Source organism: Castor canadensis, chromosome 15 (genome assembly GCF_047511655.1).
Source record: "Castor canadensis chromosome 15, mCasCan1.hap1v2, whole genome shotgun sequence".
In the NCBI taxonomy this organism is placed as follows: domain Eukaryota; kingdom Metazoa; phylum Chordata; class Mammalia; order Rodentia; family Castoridae; genus Castor; species Castor canadensis.
The window spans coordinates 7,491,972-7,506,677 of NC_133400.1; the positions used below are offsets into that span (position 1 = coordinate 7,491,972).

A 14,706-nucleotide genomic window follows, 5' to 3' on the forward strand; every position below is an offset into this window, starting at 1 on the left:
GGCTGTGAGGCCCAAAAGCATGATGCCACAGCTGCTTGGCATCTGGTGAGGGCCTCTTGCTGCATCGTAACATGGCACAGGCCATCACGTAAGGAGAAAGTATGCTAGCTCAGTCTCTCTTTCTCTGCTTAGAAAGCTCATGACCTCATCCATGTTAACCTCCCAAGAGCTCACCTTCACCCCTCCACAGACACCTTTGTATGAATCTGGGGTTCAAGTTTTCAACACAGGAACTTTTAGAGGACCCACTCAAATCATCCCATGCAGTGACCCAATTAATTCTTTATGTAACAAATTTGTTGAGCTCCTGTCATATACTAAGCACTAAGAGCTGAGCACTCAGCGATGTAGAGACAGATAAAACCTCTGCTTTCACGGGGCTCAACTTTTAGTGGGTGAAATGAAAAGAAGCGATTACCCACAAATATAACCTAATTACAACCTGGGGCAGCATTCTTGAAGGAAAAGAGGGAAGCAGAAGAAACTAAACAGCAGAGATCTCTGACTGAGATTAGAAATGAACACAGCTGAGATGTAAACCGAAGGTCTGACCATAACACATGTGTCTCTCCCCATACCCTCCTGCTTCTTTCTTTACCCTTGTGCTCCTTCACACCTTTCTCTTACTCATTTGTTTCTCCTAGGCCAGTAGTTGTCAGCCCATCCAGGAGAACTTCTGAGATTTCCCCCTTCCAAATAGCCCCCTACAGTCACTTTGCACCACTGGCAGCTTCTACATCACTTCTGTCATTACTGGTTGTCACTGTTCAACACATAGACCACTGTCATTGACTTACCTGCCCGTCTCCTTTGCCTGCATAGAAGCATTTCTGTATTCCCCACATATAGCACATAGCCATTCTTCATGGACTAGTAAATGAATGATAATAATAGCTAGCACTTATATGGCACTTTCTGTGTCCCTGACAGAATTCTGATACTTACAGAACTCTCTAAGTTGTCACTCTTTCCCCAGTAATCAGATATTCTTATCTTACCTACTTTATGGAAGACAAGACTGAGCCACAGAGATTACGACAGACAGATAGACAGACACACACACACACACATGTAACCAGAATGGCAGGATCAGCCAACCCAATCCCAAATCCAAATCCTTGACCACCACCCCCTCAATGAATGGATGGATGGATGGAGGGATGACTTTAGTATTGCCTCATCTGTCTTTGAATGATTAATGGGAATTGGGTTGGTGAAGCCCTTAAGGTTGTACGAAGCTTTGCTCTTGACTCAATCGAGTCCTGTTTTCACTTGTTCTTGGCTTTGAATATTTCATTACAAATTCCTTGAGATGGTCATTGGGACAAAAAGTTTTTGCAGGGGTAAATTCCTAGTAAATGACCTCTCTTTTTATTCTTCCCACAACCCCAGTACACCTGTTCTCATGAGGCATATCATTGAATTGTTGATATCTACTGTTGGTTCTTTCATGGGGCTAAGGCAAGATATGGGAAAAAAATCATAGTTTGCTAAATATGATGCATAAAGGGAATATTGGCAGGTCTTTCCTGAAGTACTGAGTGTCCCAAGCCCCCTTCTCTTGTCCCTTGTGCTTGCAAATAAGATGCAGTTATTGTTTACAGATCTGTTACATGCTAGGCATGGTACAGGTGCCTAAACTTCTTAGCTTAATGGACACCTTCTCCACAAGGGGGAACTGTGACATCCACTAGATATCTCCCAACCCATCAGTTCTCAAACTCTAGTCAGATCAAAAGAATGTGGAGATCCTGGCAAACATACAAAGTTCCACGTACTGTCCTGTTTCAGGACCCTGGGCCTCATGCTTTAGTAGATACCCTGTGCTGCAGTCTCACAACTCACTAAGATGCTCTGCACCAAGGCGCCGCACAATCGGGCAAATCAGAATCACCTGGGGGAGCTTTGGTGCCGCAGAACAAGGCAGAGTCCAAGAGGCCTTGATTCAGAATCTCACCTTGGGCTTCATTCCTTCCACCTGCTGTGCCTTTGTCACAGAAAGTGGAAGACTAGTCACTTGCCCTGAGCTCTGGATACCCCATCTCTCATTTCCCTCTACCCACACTCTTCAGTCAGCTGTGGGAAAACCTGGAGGCATCCACCATCTGTGGACAAACCTGTGAGAATAGAGGCTTTTTGTGAAGGCCAAGAAACCTTTATCTTTCATTTTGGTTACAGTGTGCTTTTGCTCTGGTTGGCTTTTGCATTGGTTCTGATTTTTTTGGTGCTGGGATTAATATAGTTTGCGAAAACAAAGTCCAACCCTAGATTTTTTCTCTATGCATATGGTTGTGGGTATGGGGTTAGGGCTAGAAGTAAGGTTGGCCTGGCCTGGAGAAAAGCCTGTTTTCATGTTACATTTTCCTAAGCTCATCCACAGCCAGCTTCTCCTCGGATTCTCCCTATTTCAGCAAGATTAGAGGGGTCCATTTTACACAGAGGAAACTGGAGCCCAAGAGAGATGAGTTACCAGCTCGAAGGCTCAAGAGAAATGAATTGTGTGATTGTGCCAAGGACATTTGATTTCCAGGTGGAAATAGAATAGAAATGAAGGTGTGAGTTGGGCAAAAACTAGCTAGTCTTGGGTTCTAATGATAAATTGGCATTAATGAAATCTCAATATCAACCAGGAAGAGAAAAACAAAAAAATCCATAACAGGCCCTGGTGGGCCATTAGGCGTTAATAGGAATAATAGAAATGCCCCATAGAACACATTACTGAACTAAGCTAGCCTTGCCCAGCCCATCACAATCTGTAACATCTCAACTGTTTTGCGCTCGCTCATGTATCTGTTGTATTAAGAATAAACGTAATGAAAATCAAGGAGGTTGGGTTTTATAAGTTAAGGACTGAGCACTCAGTCACTGAAGTCTGGGGGATTGGGTACCTTTCCTGATGTGGTTGGCTCTTTGTGCTTCCTCTTCTGTATGTATCTGGATGCTAATGTTTTTTGTCACACATGTGCACATATCCTCTCTCTCTTTCTTTCTTTTAACAAATGCATTAAGATATCAGATCCACTACATAAAATCCAGCCATTGTAAATGTACAATTCAAGGATTTTTTTTTTTTGGTAAATTTATAGAGCGGTACAACTATCTAAAAATCGAAAAGCTGGTTTTAGACTTTTTCCCAGCAACCCTCAAAGTTTGCTGTGCCCATTTGCACTTCATTCCCACTCCCACCCTGAGCCTGAGGCAACCAGTGATCTGCTTTCTATCTCAATACATTTACTTTTGCTGGAACTTTCGTATGAAGTGGAATCATACAATACATGGTCTTTCCCATGTGGTTTCTTTCACTTTATCTAATTTTTTTAGGCTCTTCCATGTTGTAGCATGCGTCAAGACTTCCTTGCTTTTTCATTGTTGAAGAGTATTCCACTGTAGGGATGTAGCTTATGAGTGTTCTCTCTGGAACTCACTGTGCATGTATAGAGACTCAGCCTGGAAATACACTGAGCATGAACCTCCCCATGTTCAAGATGGTTGCCTCCATCTTGAACATGGACTCCAACTGGACTGAGGCCTTCCCCCTTTAACTGTGCAAGAAAAGCTGCCAGTCCTTACACCTACCCACTCTAAGTAAAACCTCCTCCACTTTGGTTGGAAGAGGAGCAATGATCTTGTGATGGTGGTGGTGGTGGAGATTGTGGCAGTAGTTGTGGAGATGGTGGTGGTAGTTTTGGAGATGGCAGTGGTGTGGTAGAGATGGTGATGGTGATGGTGGTGGTGGTGGTGGTGGGTTGTTGTTGGTGGTGGTAGAGATGGTAGTGGTTTGGGACTGGTGGTGGCTGTGGTAAATGATAGTTGCATTCACAGACCAGAGTTCTGCAGTCCCACTGTAGACAGTTGGGTAAATATTTCTGTTTTGGCATATATTTTTGTCTTGTTTAGGGAAACTCTCTATCCTGAGATCACTAACATATTCTTATCTACCTTCCTTTAATATTTTTGCAACTTTCTGATTTACATTGCTTTCTAGTTTTACATTACTTTCTGGTGAAATTGCTTTCTGGATGAGTTGTACACATTTATAATTTCACCAAAACTTATTGGAATTTTTCTTAATACCTTAGCTGGTATTAAAATTTGCATACTTTTCCTCACCATTTAAATTTATTTTGTCTTATGTGTTCCTGTTTTTTACCCAATATTTCTTATAAATTTTTTATACATGGAAGATATTGAGCCCTCAGTTGTCATATTTTTTGCAAATATTTCACCAATCAGCATTTGATTGTTAGTTAATTAAATACTTAAATTAATGGTATTAATTAATTACTTTCTTATAATAGCAATACAAAAACCACTTTAGAAAAAAATGGGAAGGCAGAAGTAAAAGAAAAAACTTTTTTTTTTAAATGACAGTTCTTTGTATTTTTTTTTCATTTTTCTTTTATTATTCATATGTGCATACAAGGCTTGGTTCATTTCTCCCCCCTGCCCCCACCCCCTCCCTTACCACCCACTCCGCCCCCTCCTTCTACCACCCCCTCAATACCCAGCAGAAACTATTTTGCCCTTATTTCTAATTTTGTTGTAGAGAGAGTATAAGCAATAATAGGAAGGAACAAGGGGTTTTGCTGGTTGAGATAAGGATACTATACAGGGCATTGACTCACATTGATTTCCTGTGCGTGGGTGTTACCTTCTAGGTTAATTCTTTTTGATCTACCCTTTTCTCTAGTACCTGTTCCCCTTTTCCTATTGGCCTCAGTTGCTTTAAGGTATCTGCTTTAGTTTCTCTGCGTTAAGGGCAACAAATGCTAGCTAGTTTTTTAGATGTCTTACCTATCCTTACCCCTCCCTTGTGTGCTCTCGCTTTTATCATGTGCTCATAGTCCATTCCCCTTGATGTGTTTGCCCTTGATCTAATGTCCACATATGAGGGAGAACATACGATTTTTGGTCTTTTGGGCCAGGCTAACCTCACTCAGAATGATGTTCTCCAATTCCATCCATTTACCAGCGAATGATAACATTTCGTTCTTCTTCATGGCCACATAGAATTCCATTGTGTATAGATACCACATTTTCTTAATCCATTCGTCAGTGGTGGGGCATCTTGGCTGTTTCCATAACTTGGCTATTGTGAATAGTGCCACAATAAACATGGGTGTGCAGGTGCCTCTGGAGTAACAGTCTTTTGGGTATATCCCCAAGAGTGGTATTGCTGGATCAAATGGTAGATCGATGTCCATCTTTTTAAGTAGCCTCCAAATCTTTTTCCAGAGTGGTTGTACTAGTCTACATTCCCACCAACAGTGTAAGAGGGTTCCTTTTTCCCAGCATCCTCGCCAACACCTGTTGTTGGTGGTGTTGCTGATGATGGCTATTCTAACAGGGGTGAGGTGGAATCTTAGTGTGGTTTTAATTTGCATTTCCTTTATTGCTAGAGATGGTGAGCATTTTTTCATGTGTTTTCTGGCCATTTGAATTTCTTCTTTTGAGAAAGTTCTGTTTAGTTCACTTGCCCATTTCTTTATTGGTTCATTAGTTTTGCGAGAATTTAGTTTTTTAAGTTCCCTATATATTCTGGTTATCAGTCCTTTGTCTGATGTATAGTTGGCAAATATTTTCTCCCACTCTGTGGGTGTTCTCTTCAGTTTAGAGACCATTTCTTTTGATGAACAGAAGCTTTTTAGTTTTATGAGGTCCCATTTATCTATGCTATCTCTTAGTTGCTGTGCTGCTGGGGTTTCATTGAGAAAGTTCTTACCTATACCTACTAACTCCAGAGTATTTCCTATTCTTTCCTGTATCAACTTAAGAGTTTGGGGTCTGATATTAAGATCCTTGATCCATTTTGAGTTAATCTTGGTGTAGGGTGATATACATGGATCTAGTTTCAGTTTTTTGCAGACTGCTAACGAGTTTTCCCAGCAGTTTTTGTTGAAGAGGCTGCTATTTCTCCATCGTCTATTTTTAGCTCCTTTGTCAAAGACAAGTTGGTTATAGTTGTGTGGCTTCATATCTGGGTCCTCTATTCTGTTCCACTGGTCTTCATGTCTGTTTTTGTGCCAGTACCATGCTGTTTTTATTGTTATTGCTTTGTAATATAGTTTGAAGTCAGGTATTGTGATACCTCCTGCATTGTTCTTTTGACTGAGTATTGCCTTGGCTATTCGTGGCCTCTTGTGTTTCCATATAAATTTCACAGTAGATTTTTCAATCTCTTTAATGAATGTCATTGGAATTTTGATGGGAATTGCATTAAACATGTAGATTACTTTTGGGAGTATCGACATTTTTACTATGTTGATTCTACCAATCCATGAGCATGGGAGATCTCTCTACTTTCTATAGTCTTCCTCAATCTCTTTCTTCAGAAGTGTATAGTTTTCCTTGTAGAGGTCTTTCACATCTTTTGTTAGGTTTACACCTAGATATTTGATTTTTTTGAGGCTATTGTAAATGGAATTGTTTTCATACATTCTTTTTCCGTTTGCTCATTGTTAGTGTATAGAAATGCTAATGATTTTTCTATGTTGATTTTATATCCTGCTACCTTGCTATAGCTATTGATGATGTCTAGAAGCTTCTGAGTAGAGTTTTTTGGGTCTTTAAGGTATAGGATCATGTCATCTGCAAATAGGGATATTTTGACAGTTTCTTTACCTATTTGTATTCCTTTTATTCCTTCTTCTTGCCTAATTGCTCTGGCTAGGAATTCCAGTACTATGTTGAATAGGAGTGGAGATAGTGGGCATCCTTGTCTGGTTCCTGATTTTAGAGGGAATGGTTTTAGTTTTTCTCCGTTAAGTATAATGCTGGCTATAGGTTTGTCATATATAGCTTTTATAATGTTGAAGAACTTTCCTTCTATTCCTAGTTTTCTTAGAGCTTTTATCATGAAATGATGTTGGATCTTATCAAAGGCTTTTTCTGCATCTATTGAGATGATCAAGTGGTTTTTGTCTTTGCTTCTGTTAATGTGGTTTATTACGTTTATTGATTTTCTTATGTTGAACCACCCCTGCATCCCTGGGATGAAGCCTACCTGGTCGTGGTGAATAATCTTTTTGATGTGTTGCTGAATTCGGTTTGCCATTATTTTGTTGAGGATTTTTGCATCAATGTTCATTAAGGAGATTGGCCTATAGTTCTCCTTTTTGGAGGTGTCTTTGCCTGGTTTTGGGATAAGTGTAATACTGGCTTCATAAAATGTGTTTGGCAGTTTTCCTTCCCTTTCTATTTTGTGGAACAGTTTAAGGAGGGTTGGTATCAGTTCTTCTTCTTTTTTTTTTGTCTCATCTTTATTTCTTTTTTTTTTTTCATTTTTCTTTTATTATTCATATGTGCATACAAGGCTTGGTTCATTTCTCCCCCCTGCCCCCACCCCCTCCCTTACCACCCACTCCACCCCCTCCCGCTCCCCCCCTCAATACCCAGCAGAAACTATTTTGCCCTTATCTCTAATTTTGTTGTAGAGAGAGTATAAGCAATAATAGGAAGGAACAAGGGGTTTTGCTGGTTGAGATAAGGATAGCTATACAGGGCATTGACTCACATTGATTTCCTGTGCGTGGGTGTTACCTTCTAGGTTAATTCTTTTTGATCTAACCTTTTCTCTAGTTCCTGGTCCCCTTTTCCTATTGGCCTCAGTTGCTTTAAGGTATCTATCAGTTCTTCTTTAAAGGTCTGATAGAATTCAGCAGAGAATCCATCAGGTCCTGGACTTTTCTTTTTGGGGAGACTCTTGATTGCTGCTTCAATTTCATTTTGTGTTATAGGTCTATTCAAGTGATTAATTTCCTCTTGGTTCAGTTTAGGATGATCATATGTATCTAGAAATCTGTCCATTTCTTTAAGATTTTCAAATTTATTTGCATATAGGTTCTCAAAGTAGTCTCTGATGATTTCCTGGACTTCCATGGTGTTTGTTGTTATCTCCCCTTTTGCATTCCTAATTCTACTAATTTGGGTTTTTTCTCTCCTCATTTTAGTCAGGTTTGCCAGGGGTCTATCGATCTTGTTTATTTTTTCAAAGAACCAACTTTTTGTTTCATTAATTCTTTGTATGGTTTTTTTGGTTTCTATTTCGTTGATTTCAGCTCTTATTTTTATTATTTCTCTCCTTCTATTTGTTTTGGGATTTGCTTGTTCTTGTTTTTCTAGGAGTTTGAGATGTATCATTAGGTCATTGATTTGGGATCTTTCAATCTTTTTAATATATGCACTCATGGCTATAAACTTTCCTCTCAGGACTGCCTTAGCTGTGTTCCATAGGTTCTGGTAGGTTGTGTTTTCATTTTCATTGACTTCCAGGAACTTTTTAATTTCCTCTTTTATTGCATCGATGATCCATTTCTCATTAAGTAATGAGTTATTTAGTTTCCAGCTGTTTGCATGTTTTTTGTCTTTACTTTTGTTGTTGAGTTCTACTTTTACTGCATTGTGGTCAGATAGTATGCACGGTACTATTTTCTTATATTTGCTGAGGCTTGCTTTGTGCCCTAGGATATGATCTATTTTGGAGAAGGTTCCATGGGCTGCTGAGAAGAATGTATATTGTGTAGAGGTTGGATGAAATGTTCTGTAGACATCTGCTAGGTCTACTTGATCTATTGCATATTTTAGATCTTGGATTTCTTTATTGAGTTTTTGTTTGGATGACCTATCTATTGATGATGATGGAGTGTTAAAGTCTCCCACAACCACTGTGTTGGCGTTTATATATGCTTTTAGGTCTTTCAGGGTATGTTTGATGAAATTGGGTGCATTGACATTGGGTGCGTACAGATTTTTTTTTTTTTGCAATTTTTTTTTGCAAATATTTTTGCAAATATTTCACCAATCAGCATTTGATTGTTAGTTAATTAAATACTTAAATTAATGGTATTAATTAATTACTTTCTTATAATAGCAATACAAAAACCACTTTAGAAAAAAATGGGAAAGCAGAAGTAAAAGAAAAAACTTAAAAGTACACCTTAATTTGCAACTTAGTATTTGTGCTTTTCCTAGTTGGCAAACGTATACATGTACATTTGTGCAAAAAGATTCCATGGCCTAAAGTGTGTTTTCATCATTGTACTATGGGCTTCTCTCGTCACTTCATCCTTAAGGTAGTATTAATAGTCAAAAATATTCCTCTACATGGATATGCTATAATTTACTCAATTCACTTCCTTTGTAAGTTTCTTTGCAATATTTCAGTCTTAGATGATGGTGGCATAAAATACTCTGAAGAACAAGCAAATCTGTAGGTAAATCATGATGGGCATCTGATTTCTTTTCCAGTAGGCTTTGCCAGAGAACAAACTGCCTTTTGAAGCTTTTGACCCAGTTGACACACTGGCCTCTAGAAAATGTGTTCCAGTTTCCATTGTCACTGGCAATATGTAAGAGTGACTCTCTCCTAGAATCAGAAGGATTATCATTTTCAGAGAAGCTCTGCAAATTTGGGAGGCAAAACTATCCTTTCAATTTGTTTAGAATGCATTCATAAACTTACATAATTACATAAGGCATGTGTGAATATATTCTTATATGTATGTAGATGTACATGTATATACTTATGCTATATATAAATACATATTTATAATTGGCAATTATTTGGTCACTAATGAGGTTGGATACTTTTCAAGTTAAGCAATTATTCTTCTTTTATGAATTGCCTCATCATGTCACCTGCCCAATTTTAAATTAGAATATTGATCCTTTTCGTATTTGCTTCCTTAGTTTTACCTTGGAGCTATGACACTGTTGTTTCTGTAGTATGCTTTTCTCAGTTTAGATCATGTGGTTAATATAATTCTGTCGATGATGTAATTTTTATATTAATATCAAGAAGACAGCACCATTTCACTTCCTCTTATTATCCTCTCCCTAACTATGGTTGATTGCACAACTCAGTCATTAAAACCCCCTTCTTCACCCTCCCTCCTAACTGTACTCTTTGCAATATGGCTGTGCAGCTCCTCCCACAGGTGGTGGCGTCCTGAGGCTGGACTGGCTCCTCCACTTGCTTGCCACAGTATGGGGTGGGGTCGACAATATGCTGATGAGGTTCTGAAAGCTCAGCTTTCTCCTGATGTCTGCTGCCATCATTCAGACAAGCCTGGGCCAGTCTGTTGGATGACTTGACCACGTCATTTTGTTGTTGTTCTAAGGAAGTGAGATGGTTCAGAACTGATTTATTTTACTCTGCTTATGATTGTGATTTTATATGTGTTGTAGCTTTCAAAGGTTATTTTAATATTACCGTATTTGTGTTTTATAACCCTATGGAAGTATTTAATATTTGTCACCCATCATCTTATATAATGCGCTGTTTGAGTATATTTTAATTTATCCCTTGTCTGTTATTCTGCTCATTGATGAGAAAAAGCCACAAGGCAATATTATTTTTAAATGTTTCTTTTCTAGTCACCATTTATTTTTATTTGTGCCATAATGTGTACAAGGTGGAAAAGAAGGACTTTCTACTGGCTCGTTTCTTTTGTTTCCTGACTCCAGGAGACTATGGGCTGTTTTATATTAGTGGAGATAATTATAACTTTAGTACATTCTTGGTTGTTATGTGTTTGATGAAGAAAATTCAGTTCCCTAAAATAAAGACACGAGTTAATAAGTATTTCCCATGATAAAATACTCATTTTTGTCTCAAGTTTAATATTCTATAACAAAGCACTACTAAAGTTAATGTAGAGCTTCAAATAAGCAGATTGGCCCAAATCCCACATTTTCTTTGAAACAAACGGACTTCTGACAGGAAAGAGCTTTCACTCTAAGTTGGCTGCTATTTATTTCCTTACAAGTAAGGCGTCTGTTTCCTCCCCACCTCTTACTCCTGTTTACGTCATGGAATGTGATGGTTTACACAGCGCACCATGTCCTCACAGCTTTGTATCAAGAGTCAAAGCTTTAGTCCCTCCAGGTTCTCTGTGACATTATGTTTTAATTTAATTTTTATCATTTAAAATGTGAGAGTTACAGTTCTTCATTTTTCTAATAGTTTCATTATTTTCTGCCCTAAAATCATGAATGAATGTTAAAATGTATGTCATTGTTTATCTATAGTTTAATCATTTTTGGATGCTCTGTCCATTTGGCTGGGTATAATATTCTGTTTTCTCATTATTTCCCCCTTCTTCAAAATGTGGACGCCATTTGATTTTCTTCTGGCATGTATTGGGGAAGGACCAACAGGATTTTTCTTCCTCTGCAGCTAAGCAGAATTTTTTGCGCAGACACACGTTTTGTGTGTTGGTTTGTTTGTTTTGACAGCACTGGGGATTGGCTCATGTCCTTGTGCCTGCCAGACAAGCACTCTGCCACTTGATCCACACTCTCAGTCCTTTTGCTTTCAGTTTGTTTTTCGAACAGCCTCTTGCAATAAGTTTTGCCTGGGCTGGCCTCAAATTGTGATCCTCCTACCTCTGCCTCCTACCCTGAGTAGATGGGATTACACCCAGCCCCTTCCTTGCCTGGATACTCCTAACAGTGCTCTATCCTTGAATTAAAAAAACCTAAACAGCAATAAGACAGTTTCTGTCTAGGTATTGCTTCCTGTATGCTAATTTACCTGCCTTCTCATCTGCAGAATCAGTCATCCAGCCTCATGGCAGCTTACATTTTACTTTTGTTTCATTCGCTGGGGTTTCCTGCAGCACTGATTATCCATCTGTTGGAATGGGATCATTGCCCTTTGTTTTCCTTAACTGTCAACTGTCCTCTAATGTCTGTTTGTTCTTTTACTTTGTGTTCTGGGAACACTTCTGGCCATTTTTGTTCAATGTTGATTTTAGTGTTTACTATTTTTAATGCTATTTTAGTTTTAGTTCGATTGTGGGGTTGCTTTTTTTATCCTCCTCCCCAATGTTAGGAACCTTATTAATCTCCAGGTTGTCTTAGTGGTGTATCATATGTAAGTCCCCTGCCCTGGAAACAGACCTTGTGTAAGGACCCATCATGCATATAGGAGACAGTAGGCAGCAGGAGGAGGCCGGGTATTAAACCAGTAGTAAACAAGTGGAGCTAAATCCTGCATGGAAACTCTGGGAAAAGTTGGAAACATGTGCCCCATATTTCCCCGCCAGAGTGTGAGAAGCTGGTATTTATACTCCACACCTGTCAATCACTGGTGAAGGCCTATCTGCAGGGCATTGAATTTCCCAGGTCTCTGCAGCTTACCAGGTTTACCAGGGCAAAGGAGCTCTTGTCGCCTGAGGACTCACCTGAGAAAGCGGCAGGTGCTAGGCCTTGTACATGAGGCTGGTGCATACAGAAGTTGTAAGAGGATCGAGGGACCACGAACGAGTAGAGCATCACTGTTGGGTATGTTAGGTGAAAAGAATGTTAGCTACCCGGATGCTGCCTGAGAGGGCAGTGGCAGCCAGGACAGATAATGACTGAGTAACAGGCATCTGCACTTGGACCCTGTGTTTAAATCTCTTTGTTTTTGATGCTTCTTGGCTGTATCTGTGTAACACCTCTAAGGTCTCTATTTCCCTGAGTAGAAATTATGTGTGATAGTAGGGTAGTTTTGAGGAAATTTATGCTACAAATAGGATGCAATGAAAATATGATAGTGTCTAGTACCCAATGAGTGCTCAGATATACAGGGCTTTAAAAAATTCAGGTGTGAATTTACCTTAGAATGTTGCTTTGGCCATATTTCTCAGTTTTACAATGCAGTGTTTTTTGTGATGTTCTAAACAATGTGTGTGTGCCTTCTGTCCCATTTTTAACTATTTTGGAGAGTGGCCCAGCTATCAGATCCCTAGGGAAAAAAAAGAAAAAAGAAAAGCTGAAAGAAGACCTCCTATGTGTTCAGTGTTTTGATGTTTAAAAGTGTTTTCCTCTTAAATGTAAATTCTTTTCTTCCCCAGAGTAAACCTGGATGAAGAAAATTATACTCAGAGTGATTTATTGGGGATCACACAGGAAGAAAGAACAGCATCACAACTAAAGCCCACGTCCCTCTGGCTTCTGCTCCTGGGCTTTCCCTCAGCCTCACGCTCCCTTTTTGTGGTAGACAGAAGTCTTCGTCCTCATCCCCCAACCTGTGAAGATGCTATTTTCGTGTGGCATGTAGACATTTGCAGATGTGATCAGGGATCTTCTGATGGGCCCTCCAGGTGAGCCCAGGGGAACCTCAGGATCTTTATAAGAGGCAAGAGCATAGAGGCAGAGAAGGTGGGGCTGGAGGCAGAAGAGGGAGTGAGTGAGCAAGTGTTAAAAGTTGACAGATGCCATGCTGCTGGCTTTCGGAGGGAGGAGAGTCATGGAAGGTTGGACGGTGAAGACACAGACTGTCCACTGGAGCTTCTGGAAGACACAGCTCTGTGCACAGCTTCATTTAGTTCCCTGAGACCCACCCCTTGGGACTTTTGTTCTCCAGAGCTGTCAGGAGGTAACTTTGTGTTGCTCTGAGTGACTAAGTTTGTAGTCATTTGTCGCTGAGCCATGGGACACTCTTGTGCTTTCATGGACTTGCACACGTATCTGCGTACTTTGGGCACTGAAACTGGCTTATTCATTCTTTAATGCAAGGACATGCAGAGAAGAAAGCAGACTCCTGCCCCAAGGTCTCAGACATAGGTACAAACGCGCTGAGCCTGCAGTGGACTTTGTGGGTTAAAGCAGAGGCAAGCTCAGGGCCCTCTTGAGATGCAGATAGGTTTTCTGACTCCCACAGCTGGAGCAGACTCTCCAAAACTGACTCTTCTTCAGGTTGAGATGGGCAGAGGGTGCCATGTGCAAAGCACAAAAGTAGGCTAGGGAGTGCATGGTGCTAGGAGGCATGGTGTAGGAGTCAGTGATAGACGGCAGCTGCGGCTCTATGGGTGCCTGTCTTTCCTGTTTCACCCCATGGCTCCCTCTGGCCCCTCATTGTGGTCCCATGGCCCTCGTCCACATGCTGTGGGCTTCCGGTCCTCTCAGTAGAAAAAAGCAAGCAGGTAGGCATGTACTGGCCATCAGTGGCTCTGGGGCTGCCGTAGATCTGCTGCTTCATAAGCACCGATCGTCAATAAAAACAGTCACAGGAAATTAGCAGTCCATAAACAATATGAGCTCCAGGAGAGGGGACAGAAGGGACTGGGGGTGTCAGGTAGAGTGAGGCATATTCGAATACCTGGAAAAACCCCGATGTGAAGGGTTTTCCGTGTTAGTAACAGATGCAGATTGAAGAATGGGGACTGTAGCAGTTTCATTTGCTATTTTGAAGGGAAAGGTCACATTTGTCCCCCTCTTGATGTGTCTCACCATGGTGGTATCGTCTAGAGTTCAGCGGGTTTTGGTTTTCCAGTGGACTCTGGAATGCATATGTGGCCCTGACCTGGTAGTGCACAGCCCCTCCATGCTCTGACTCTCAATACCAGAATTCAGATTTTGTACCACGGCAATGAGATCCAGAGAGCAAACCTGTTTTTGTCAATAGTGTGAAGGAGAACGCAGATTCAGACTCAGATTGGTATTCTCAGTGTTACCAAAGTCAACTAGCAGTGGCTCCCAACTCTTGCACCTCATGCTGTGTGGACAAGGTCTAACCACGAAGGCTGGCTGTGCTTATCTATTCCCTGGCATTTGAGTGAATTATCTCACTTCATTATTTATATCTTACTTCTGTAGCACATCCTGTGTGCCAGGCATTCTTTTAAGCACTTAAAGATATTAACTCATTTAATCTTTGTAACAATCCAACCCAGCAGGTACCATTATGGAACACCAGAGCACAGAGATTAATTGGTTCCA

At 40.4% G+C, this 14,706-nt stretch overlaps 1 long non-coding RNA gene across 2 annotated transcripts in view; it reads left to right on the top strand.

The window, feature by feature from the left end:
- Positions 1 to 14,706, top strand: part of LOC141417183 (uncharacterized) — a 115,064-nt gene that overhangs the window by 54,104 nt on the left and 46,254 nt on the right. For both annotated transcript variants that reach the window (XR_012441771.1, XR_012441770.1), the window contains exon 3: positions 12,840 to 13,088. This is a non-coding gene — a long non-coding RNA (uncharacterized lncRNA). The remainder of the gene's footprint in view (positions 1 to 12,839; positions 13,089 to 14,706) is intronic.